Genomic DNA, 11,153 nt, shown 5'->3' on the forward strand with positions numbered 1-11,153 from the left:
GTACAATACAGTACAGCTCAATACACACAATAATAAGGGGATGCAGACCAGAGAAAGTCGTTTGTCTTGTTTACATCAGGGTCCCCCATTTTCAATTCATATTGACATACACAACATAGAATAGATAGAATAGAAATACTTTTATTATCCCGTGGGAAATTTGACACTGCAAATCGCTCAACATTTAAACATTTAGACAGGACAGGTCACGAATTAGAATAATAACACAAATCAATCAAGTTGCCTAGGATAAGAGTAGAGTGAAATAGAATAAAAATGAAATAAAATATACAGAAATAAATACAGTAAAAACATACATGACATCATGACATACAGGTATATACTGTAGTACTGTTACATTTGTGACATACGATATGCAAATAATATACAGTACTGTTACCCAGAGATCATAACAGAAAATATTATATATATATGATGGGGATGAGACTGTACATTAGGAGGGGGGGGGGCCGGGTTGGACATTTACGGTGTCCAGTTTCGAATTGCAGCCTCCCGTAGGTGCTCTTTAAGAGCGGTTTTGAATGTGGGCAGGGGTAAAGTGGGTTTTAGGAGTGAGGTTAAGCAGTAGTCTGACCAGTTTGTTTTGTGATGTTTGTAATCTTGTTTTTAGTGCCTTTGAGGTGCTTTGGTACCATGAGGTGCAGGCATAGTCGTAGTACCCTTGAATGAGTGTACTGAGAGTACCCATGATTTTTGCCATTTTGTTATCGTGAAATTGGTATTAAATTTAATTCTGAGTGGCATTAAAAAGTCTTAAAAAGCCTTAAATCTGACTGGGCTAAACCTGCAGATACCCTGTATGAAATGCAGAGAGAAATTGAACAATGTTGGGTTTTCGCCGGAGATTTGCCAGCCCCTGGAATCTTCTCGGCATGTTCCAATGGCACGTCGGGTCTGTCCTGGGGTTTCCTCGTCTTTTGACAGCAGATCGAGGGACGTCGCGCGATGTTTAGCTATCGGGCTAACTCGCGCTCAGGTAGGCTCTGTGCCATCAGGCATTAATGCTGGCGTTTGTAATACTGCTTGTTGTCCTGTGAGACAACCGAGTTGTGTATTGGCGCAAGGGGCAGGATATATGGGTAAACGTGACTCTGAGTTGGACGTTTTCCCGGCTATCCTGGAGCGCGCTGCTAATGCTAATGCTGTAATGCTGGGTCACTGTTCCACTGTTCCCCGCTGTGGGATGTCACCGCTTTTCCCTCATCTTAACCGGTTCATTGATGAAGGTCAGTCGGTAGCTAATGTGGGGGGTTTTGCTGAGACTTATTTACCCTTTTTACGGGTAAATGGGCTGACAACAGGGCGCAAGGCAGGTGTGCCTTGGCTTGAGAGCCAGGTAGCATCGATCATTTGCCCTGGCGGGGTTGAACGGTGTCCCACCCGGAAGCCGACGCTTGAGAGCAAGTCGGCCCGGCAGATGGCAGTATGGACTGATGATGTTTATACCGCCATAGGATGGAATTTAGCTGCGGCCAGTGTCGTGGCTCAGCTGATTGTTTTTCTGTCCACAGTGGTGTCGGGTAGTGGGGCTGCAGGGCCAGCCGACGCTGAAAACATTGTGTGTGTTTTTGGGGTTATAGAAATCTTGATTCAGTCGCAAGCTATATATCAGGATGCTATCAACACTTATTAATAGGCATCTCTGGTTGAAGCAATCTTCCCTTGGGGAGGAGGAAAGGTTTCTTCTCCTTAAGGCTCCTCTTTCCGCGGAAGGACTTTTTTGTCGTTCTGCGGAAACGCAGGCGGTATTTGACCTGGGCCCCACACCGCCTCACACCATGCAGCCAGAGGTGATAGCACGGCCTCGTCAGCGACTATGGCGAGGCCCTCGACCAGCGGCCATGTTTCCCCCGCCTGAGGTACCCTGGGCTCTACGTCAACAGGTGTCCACAAGGCCGACAGCCTTGGCGGCCGAGGGATCGGCTACATTGGATGAGCACGCCCTAAGAAACCGTCGCCGTCCTGCTGTGTGCAGCCCACTCTCCGATCACTCCCTCCCGCAACACCAGCGGAAAAGGGGCTCTGATTTGTTTCCTTTGGCTGCGGGCCGCAGGTCTTCAATGAAGCGCATGCGGCCCCACGTTTCGCTTTTCATGGGGACAGGGGCTGACACCCAGTTGATGGCTGAGTCTGTCCGTGAGAATGTTGTGCTGTCACATGGCTCCCTCGCCACGCGTTCTGCGTCTGCGATTGGTGAGCCTGGTGTTACGTCTGTCACCTTCAAAGGTTGTCAACAGGGGGACTCGAGGCCTCTTTGAAATAATGCTCAGCGCGGGTTTCCCCGACCTCGCCTTCGCCAGGCCGGGTATCGCGTTAGTGCCTCCCACTCCAGAGAGCCCGGGAGTGGTCTGGCAGGCGCGCGTGATTTGGGTGGTAGTAATATCACTGCAGGGCTACGGTGTGTAGGAACCTTGCATGTCCAGCTGCAGAACAGCCCCTCAGCGGTCCATGCTGGAGGGGTGTTCAGTGGGGAGGTCTTGTCACCTGGTATGATGTCAGCTTCTCCCATATCAAACCGGCCCTTTCTGTCGGGGTCCCCCCTTGGGTGCGATTGCCTCGTGGGTTGTATCAGGGACCGATGTCCCGACTCCACGCCCTGCCCGCACGGTTAGCGGGTCCAGAGTTGGCTACGCACAGCGGGTGGGACCGGGCCGCCTATCTACAGTTCCTTGCGGGCCAGCGCCAAATGGCGGCGGGTGCGCTTTGGGACTATCATCACATATGGCTACAGCAGTGCCATATGTCGAGGAGGATGGAGAGAATATTGAGGCGGGGGCTTGTCTTACAATTCGCACAACCCCACCCTCCGTTTTCAGGTTTGGTGCAGACCCTGGCAGCAGTGACAGCTCTGGCCGACGAGATCCAATCTCTGTTGGTGAAGCAAGCCGTAGTCGTGGTCCCACGGGAGGACGCGATGTCGGGCGTCTACTCTTGTTATTTTCTGGTGCCCAAGAAAATGGGAGGTGTCAGACCTATACTGGATCTGTCCGCGTTCAATCGTCTGATTGTGGCGAGACGGTTCAGAATGTTGACCGTCAAATAACCTGTTAAACGCTGTCAGGGTGGGAGACTGGTTCACCTCCATAGACCTGAAGGATGCGCATTTTCACATCTCGATTTTTCCTCCTCACAGGAAATACTTACGGTTCCTGTTTCAGGGCGTGGCGTACAAATACCAGAGGTTGCCGTTTGGCTACTCTCTGGCCCCCCGCACATTCACCAAGTGCGCAGAGACCGCGCTGGAACCTATACGTCGTCAGGGGACGAATTATTTTCTATCTCGATGACATTCTGCTCCTCAGCCGGTCGGAGGAGGTCGCCAGGTCTCATACCAGGCTGGTGGTGGAATTCCTCACCAAGCTGGGTTTTGTTGTGAACTGGAAGAAGAGTACGCCTCTTCCCAGTCAACAGGTGGAGTACTTGGTTCTAAGCTCAAGGCCCATGAGGGCAACCCTCTCGGAGCAGCGGCGAGTGTCTATCCTCGACGCGCTCAGGGGTCTCCGTCCTGGCAGGACGGTTACGGCGCTGTATGTGATGTGCCTGCTCGGTATGATGGCATCTGCTCACTCTGTGGTCCCTCTTGGCCTCCTCTTCATGAGGAGGATACAGAGGTGGTTTTCCAGTATGAAAATAGACCCGGTGAGAGACAAGTGGAAACGTTTGAAGGTTCCCTTGTTGATACGGGGGGATCTCGCCTGTTCCTTGGTCATCGCGGGCTCTCTCAGGCGCATGGGTCTCTGTGGCAGTTCCCTGTGCTGGGCCAGGCTCTGATGGTTTGGCTGGTGAGAGGATGAGTCTGGGGAGGATGGACCCTTCTGTGGTCGACACCATCCGGAACACGCATGCTCCCTCCACTATCGCAGTTTACGCGGGTAGGTGGCGTATTTTCCAAGAGTGGTGTAAGGTGGGGGGCTGGGACCCGGTGTCCTGCCCCCTGGACGCTGTCCTTTCCTTCCTTCAGTCTATTTTGGATAAACTGTCGGCTTCGACGGTGAGGGTATATGCCGCGGCTATATCCTCTTGTCATGAGGGGTTTGAGGGCGTTACGTTGTTCAGCCACCCTCTTGTGAAGCGTTTCCTGCTTGGCGCTTGGCGCCTTAAGCTGGTGGAACATTCTCTGTCTCCGAGTTGGGACCTCCAACTGGTCCTCGGCCGTTTGTCCGAGGCCCCGTTTGAGCCTCTTGAGCAGGCGTCTTTGGAACAGCTGTCTTTCAAGACTGCTTTCCTGCTGGCCATCACCTCTGCTAAGCACGTGGGTGAGCTTTGTGCTCTCTCTGTGCGGCCTGAGTGCTTGTCTATTCGTGTCAATAGCGGTGCGACTCTGAGGCCTAATCCAGTCTTCGTGCCAAAAAATATCCGGAGTTCTTTTCGCTCCAGGGATATTGTGGTTCAGGCGTTTCATCCGCCTCCTCACGCTGGTGAGTTAGAGGCGAGTCTTCACCTGTCGTGTCCAGTCCGGGCTTTGGGGGTTTACCTCAGCCGGACTCAGGACCTCAGGGCTACCGATCAGTTCTTTGTTTGTTACGGTGGCTCTCGCGCTGGTAAGGCACTGTCGAAACAGCGCCTGTCACATTGGTTGTGCGAGGGCATTGCCCTTTGCTACACGTTGGCTGGGTTGGCCCCCCCTGGGGGTGTCAGGGCGTACTCCACTCGTGGGGTGGCGGCCTGTGCCGCTTTGTTAGGGGGGGCCTCGGTGGAGGACATCTGTGCTGCGGCCTCCTGGTCCTCCCTGGGTCCCTTCGTTAGGTTTTACCTCATGGACATGACTGGGGGTTCTGTCTCCCATGCGGTTCTGAGGTCTGGGACCTCCCCTGCGTCCCGCCCTTCTGTGGGTTAGCAGGGGTGTGTGGGTGTGTGCCACGAGGTGATGTGTCACACGTGATCCCGCCTGTGCTGTGCGTTTTTAGGGGTCTCTAGTTCCCTCTTTTTCGCACTTTGGTGGAGTTGACTGTCAATGGAGTTGACTGCCGCCCCCTCTTCACTAGGAAGGGGGGGTGACGGGACTCCCCTCCCCCCTGGTGGTAGGGCTTGCGGGTCCTCAGGGGGTACATTTGTCGGGCCACACGTCCGCTCTGTCCCATATCTCGATATGGCGGAAGAGCGAGACGCGATTCGCCAGTACGAATATAAAACGATAGGTTATGTATATAACCTAGTTATATGAGGACTGGCTGAGCGTCTCGCTCTTAGCGCGCCCTGAGGTCCCTTGGTGGGGTTTTTCTTGATGGAAAACTTTTTCCAGAGGAAGGGCGAGTGTGACCATGCCTGGTGCCCCATAGGGGGACACTGGGGCGGGGCATGGTCAAGTGCATGGGTGCTTTGTTTTCATTAATGAAGTACAGCTGCCCTGTCAAGGCTAACCGCAGTAACTCGAAAAAAGTCTAAATTGAGTTATGAGTGAAATTGACCTTGGCAATAAATGTTTTATCTTGTGACCAAGTTTCAGAGGTTAATGGCGCTCAGTTTTGGAGATATGGGGGTTTAAAAACTGCAGTAACTACAAAATCACACTCAAAACCCAGGCAGACCGCAGTAACTTCCAAACAGTGAAAAATGGCTTTAAAGTGTTTTGACTTGCCATCCAAAATGTGTTATAGGTAGATAGATGATAGTACCCAGATTGAACATGTATTAATGAAGTAATCTTTAGGCATACAAAAATATGACATAATTATTTTAATTAACCCCAAAAAAGCAGATACTGCACTCTGCTGCACGATTTCCTTAAATAATTATACAGGTAATGTACAGGCAAAGTGCAGTAACTTCAAATACAATGTTGTTTTCCCTCCAGCTTTCATAACTTAACCTAGCCATTTTGAAAATGAAATTGAACAGCTGAATATATTGGAATGATGATAATCCAAATCAAATTACTAGGTTAAGTTATGAAAGCTGGAGGGAAAAGAACATTGTATTTGAAGTTACTGCACTTTGCCTGTACATTACCTGTATAATTATTTAAGGAACTCGTGCAGCAGAGTGCAGTATCTGCTTTTTTGGGGTTAATTAAAATAATTACGTCATATTTTTGTATGCCTAAAGATTACTTCATTAATACATGTTAAATCTGGGTACTATCATCTATCTACCTATAACACATTTTGGATGGCAAGTCAAAAAACTTTAAAGCCATTTTTCTCAGTTTCACTGTTTGGAAGTTACTGCGGTCTGCCTTGACAGGGTAGAGTAGGTACTGGAGATGAGGTATATCTCGATATGGCGAAAGAGCGAGACGCTCAGCCAGTACTCATATAACTAGGTTATATACTACATGTGGTTTATGTTAGTTCCATGTGGTTTATGTTAGGGTGCTTTCACATATAGTTTTGGTGGACTCGGTGCGGTTCTGGTGGTGAAGTTGCAACATTGTTGCATTTTTCATTTGGTTCGTCTGCATTCACATTGCAATTTGTCAAGCGCACCAAACTTTCTGAACAATGTCACACGGTCGAAAAGGGCGCTCGTCAATTGGACACAATTGAGAGTGGAAATCCCTCCCCTTCAGGAAGTGAAATCCGTGCAAACACAAACAGCGCAAGAAGTGTGATCGTAGCAGAGACGTGGCATTGATCCATCGTTCGATTATAACTAGGGATGTCCGATATTATCGGCCGATATCGGCATTAAAATGTGATATCGGAAAATATCGGTATCGGTTTAAATTTTGTTTACTTTGACTTTTTTTTGTTTTGTTTTTTTACATTTCTAGAACCTTTATTTACCCAGGCAAGCAAGTAAGAACAAATTCTGATTTAATTTATTATCAAAAGTATGCATAATGTAATGTTAATTACCTGAAATTATTCCGTTTTTTGGGGGGGAAACCCTGCATATATCGGTATCGGTTGATATCGGTATCGGAAATTAAGAGTTGGACAATATCGGTATATCGGCATCGGTAAAAAAGCCAATATCGACCATCCCTAATTATAACCCATTACCGCCATCCTCTCGCTAAACAACTTGTACACCTCGTTGTTTTTGTGAGTGCCCACAAGCAGCTGTTTTATTTGGTCTTGTGCCCATATGTGTACAGTGTGCTTGTTTTGCAGTGAATGCCGCGTGCCGCGGTAATAATAATAATAATAATAATAAGCTGCAGTGTTTTTTTCTTCCTTCTACCCAAGATGCAAAGTTTATCAGGAGACATGTTTAGGCTACAGTGTGCTTGTTTTGCAGTGAATGCCGCGTGCCGCGGTAATAATAATAATAATAATAATAATAATAATAATAATAATAATAATAATAATAATAATAATAATAATAAGCCGTAGTGTTTTTTTCTTCCTTCTACCCAAGATGCACAGTTTATCAGGTGACTTCCTATATTTGGTCCGCGTTTGGTCCGATGAAGCGAACCGAGACCTATGTTTTTTGGCGGACCAGAGTTTGCGTGTTTGGTCCGCACCAGAGTTCGACTGCGCATTCACACAAACCCAAAAAAGCGGACTATCGAATTCTGGTCCGATAGTCCGGACCAAACAGCTCTGGTGTGAAAGCGACCAGTCCCATGTGGTTTATGCTAGTCCCATGTTGTTTATGCTAGTCCCATGTTTATGCTAGTCCCATGTGGTTTATGTTAGTCCCATGTGGTTTATGTTAGTCCCATGTGGTTTATGTTAGTCCCATGTGGTTTATGCTAGTCCCATGTAGTTTATGCTAGTCCCATGTGGTTTATGCTAGTCCCATGTGGTTTATGTTAGTCCCATGTGGTTTATGTTAGTCCCATGTGGTTTATGCTAGTCCATGTGGTTTATGCTAGTCCCATGTGGTTTATGCTAGTCCCATGTGGTTTATGTTAGTCCCATGTGGTTTATGTTAGTCCCATGTGGTTTATGTTAGTCCCATGTGGTTTATGCTAGTCCCATGTAGATTATGTTAGTCCCATGTAGATTATGAGTTTATACATCCCTTTTTTCATGCACCACAAAGATATAATTTTTAGGTGAAGTGAAGTGGGCTGAATACTTTCCCAGAGTGCTGTATGTGCACTGTGCCGACATTAATTTTACTTTATTGTTCGTCTACGTCTTCACACTATTTATTCTGAATACACTACTTTTGTATTCATTGTACTTCATTCAGGATAAGAACAGTTAATGTAAATGATAAGGTATATTTCTCCTTTAGACCAATGTGTGTCTCTCTCTCTCTCAGACGAGGTCCCTCCACCATTCCCCCCCTCCTCCCACCAGACTTCCGCACCACATCAGCCTCCCAGCAGCAGCCTCTCTACGTCCAGGCTCTCACCACCCAGCCACCTCCACCACCTCCTCCTCCCTGCTCCCCCACCCTCCCTTCACGCATCCCTCCTCCTCCTCTCACCGCGCCCCCTCCCCCCCCCCCTCTCCCACCTCAGCGGTCGCCGGGAGAGACGTCGGAACTGAAGACGACGCTGTACGTCATCTTCCCCGACCAGAAGCTGCGCATTGACCGTATCCTTAACGACAACCCGTACATGAGAGACCTGAACGCCCTGTCAGGGTTGCTGCTACTTCTAGGGTGAAATGTCATGTCGGGTGGGGGGGGGCGGTAGCTGATCGTCTGTACCACAGAGATGTGACGAGCGCACACAGGACGTGATGGGAAATGAACAGTTAGGATCACAAGGCGGGAACACACACTGGACGTACAACACACATTCATTCATCCACACACTACGCACATGCACAAGAGGAGAGGAGGACACCGTGATTTTCTCATAATTGTTACAACCATGGTAACGTATCCGTCAGTTCCAAAAGTTCATCCTCTTACAAACTTTTCAGTCCCGTTAAAATGGACACAAATCTGGCGAAGACGGACACATCATCAGCCCTGTTCAATAAACTGATATTTCTCATTTGATTAAAAACAAATGTAGACGGACAGACACGATGGATGGATGTAGCCGCGCTCTGAGGGAGGTTATTTATTATTTGTTTTTAGAGTGTTGAGAGTTTTTCTGATGTTTGGCATCTTCACCAGTGTTTTTCTTTTCTTTGTTTAAGCCACCGGTGATTCAGTTAAACGTGTTGTCAGGTAACATTCACATTCCTCCAAACAGCAAATATGTTTTTTTTGCAGATGATTCCATTTAGAATTTAATTGAAGCTTCAAAAGGAAATAATTAATGATTTATTCAGTGATGGAAATCTGTTTCAGTACAGTAAACAATAAAATCTACCTAGACATTTGTTCAAAAGAACAAGTGCCTTTAACACTTTGACTGCCACTCACGGCTTTTCTCGGATTTACAATAGTTACGTTGAAAGCCACTCACGAGATTTCTCGGAATATATATATATATATATTTTTTAGCGATCTGAAATCATATTGCATCACGCGAGCCTACCCTAGCCTACCCAAAGGCCGCCGGCGATCAGATGTGAAAAAAGCGCCCCCTATCGTCTCCCAGATGACATCAGGGATTTTGGAATGGACTCAATGAACATGGATGGGGGAAAAAAATTATTCCAGTCCACATTTTCCAGTCCACTGATGCAGCCGGGGTTACCAGAGTTCATTCTGGAGACTCTGAGCCGCGGCAAGCATGAGATCTACTGTATACACGTTAGATCTATACCAGTGGTGTCGTTAGCCCTGGGCTTCCGGGGCTTTAGCCCCGGATGTTTTTCTCCTAGCCCCGGATCGAAAAAAAATTATTTTTTTTAGATGTCAGCATCCCCATTGTCTGTGCTGAATGTTTGTTAGTGTTTGGTATTTTTTGTTGGTTTTTAGTACTTTTAAACATTTTTAGTAAGTAGTTTTCATTTGATCCTATACTTTTTTCATTCACCGATTTGTGGACTTTTCTTTTTAGTGTCCTGAAAGGCTCCTTATAAATCAAATGCATTATTATTATTATTATTATTATTATTATTATTATTATTATTATTATTATTATTATTATTATTATTATTATTATTATTATTATTATTATTATTATTATTATTATTATTATTATTATTATTATTATTATTATTATCATCATCCAGGAGGGAAAAGACACTTTGGATAGTAGGGACTGCATCTCTGCCTGTCCTGACCAGGAAACACTTTGCAACTGTGATCTCCTCTGGCAATAGTTGGATAGTGTGGCGAGGGGTTGCAGCAATTCCACTGAGAGAAACTGGTCTGAGGCTGGATAACATGCCTGTATGCCTCTCATAAGTTGTTATCCAACTCATGAGAACCTGCTCTCAAGCTCTTGCAGCATTCTGTCGACGACTGGATAGAACAGTCTCTGTCTCAGCTGATCTCCTGAGCTGAGGTCTGAGCTTGTGCCACAAGATGACTCAACTACATACTCGTCCATCCTTTTCTGCTTCCTCCTTTGGCTGGTAGTATGTTCCTCAATCCAAAGGCCATTACATATGGCCTTTGTCCTGTCATACATGTCCACTGCCATCTCTGAGGTGCGATAACCTTTGAGTGTGTCCTGCACTGTGCTTTTAAATAGTACAGATATTGAAGATGTGCACTTTAACGCAGCAGCACCTGGAGCCATCCATACCCATGTCCAGTGTCCTATAATAAGCTTTAATCGAACCTCGGATAGTCCGGTTGGTTTGGGGTGTTGTGAAAGCTCATTCACTCTTGCAAGTGAACCCTGCTGCGGTTCATTTGAGATGTGAATGCAAAGCGGACCAAAGGCAGGAAAAGACCCAAAAATCAAATCTTTTTTTTATGAGAAGACTGAAACATATGTATATAATGAAACACACAATACAGTTTTTTTTCGATTGCCTAAGCATGATTTTGAAAACGGGGCCCAGTGTTTCAAAACACACAATTAGCACAACCACACACACAATTATCAGAACACCTCAGATCCTTTGCTAAATTAAACACTTGTCAAAACCATACACTAATTTTGTTACCATATGAAACACACATTTCATATGACTTAATTCTGTTTGAACCAGTTACACACACTGCTGTGCTTAACCTAAAACACATTTAGCAATTCTACTTCTCAGTGATTAGAGTACTGTAAATGAAGTATGCAGAGAATGTGCAAATATACAATAAATTCACCAAACACTACACAAGACCAATGCTGTAGACTGATGAAAATATAATTTATGTATCTACATATACCCAAATCAATGATGCAGACTGATGAAAGAAATAACATTTTCTCTCCA

General features: G+C 46.4%; 1 pseudogene across 1 annotated transcript in view; it reads left to right on the forward strand.

Annotated features, from left to right (window-relative positions):
• LOC311226029 (NEDD4-binding protein 1-like) overlaps positions 1-8,530 on the forward strand; it is an 87,066-nt pseudogene extending 78,536 nt beyond the window's left edge. Inside the window, exon 8 of the transcript in view lies at positions 8,380-8,530. The product of the transcript in view is annotated as an NEDD4-binding protein 1-like (transcript). The remainder of the gene's footprint in view (positions 1-8,379) is intronic.
• The last annotated feature ends 2,623 nt before the right edge of the window (positions 8,531-11,153 follow it).

The sequence above is a fragment of the Notolepis coatsorum genome (genome assembly GCF_963971535.1).
Source record: "Notolepis coatsorum genome assembly, chromosome: 3".
NCBI classification, from domain to species: domain Eukaryota; kingdom Metazoa; phylum Chordata; class Actinopteri; order Aulopiformes; family Paralepididae; genus Notolepis; species Notolepis coatsorum.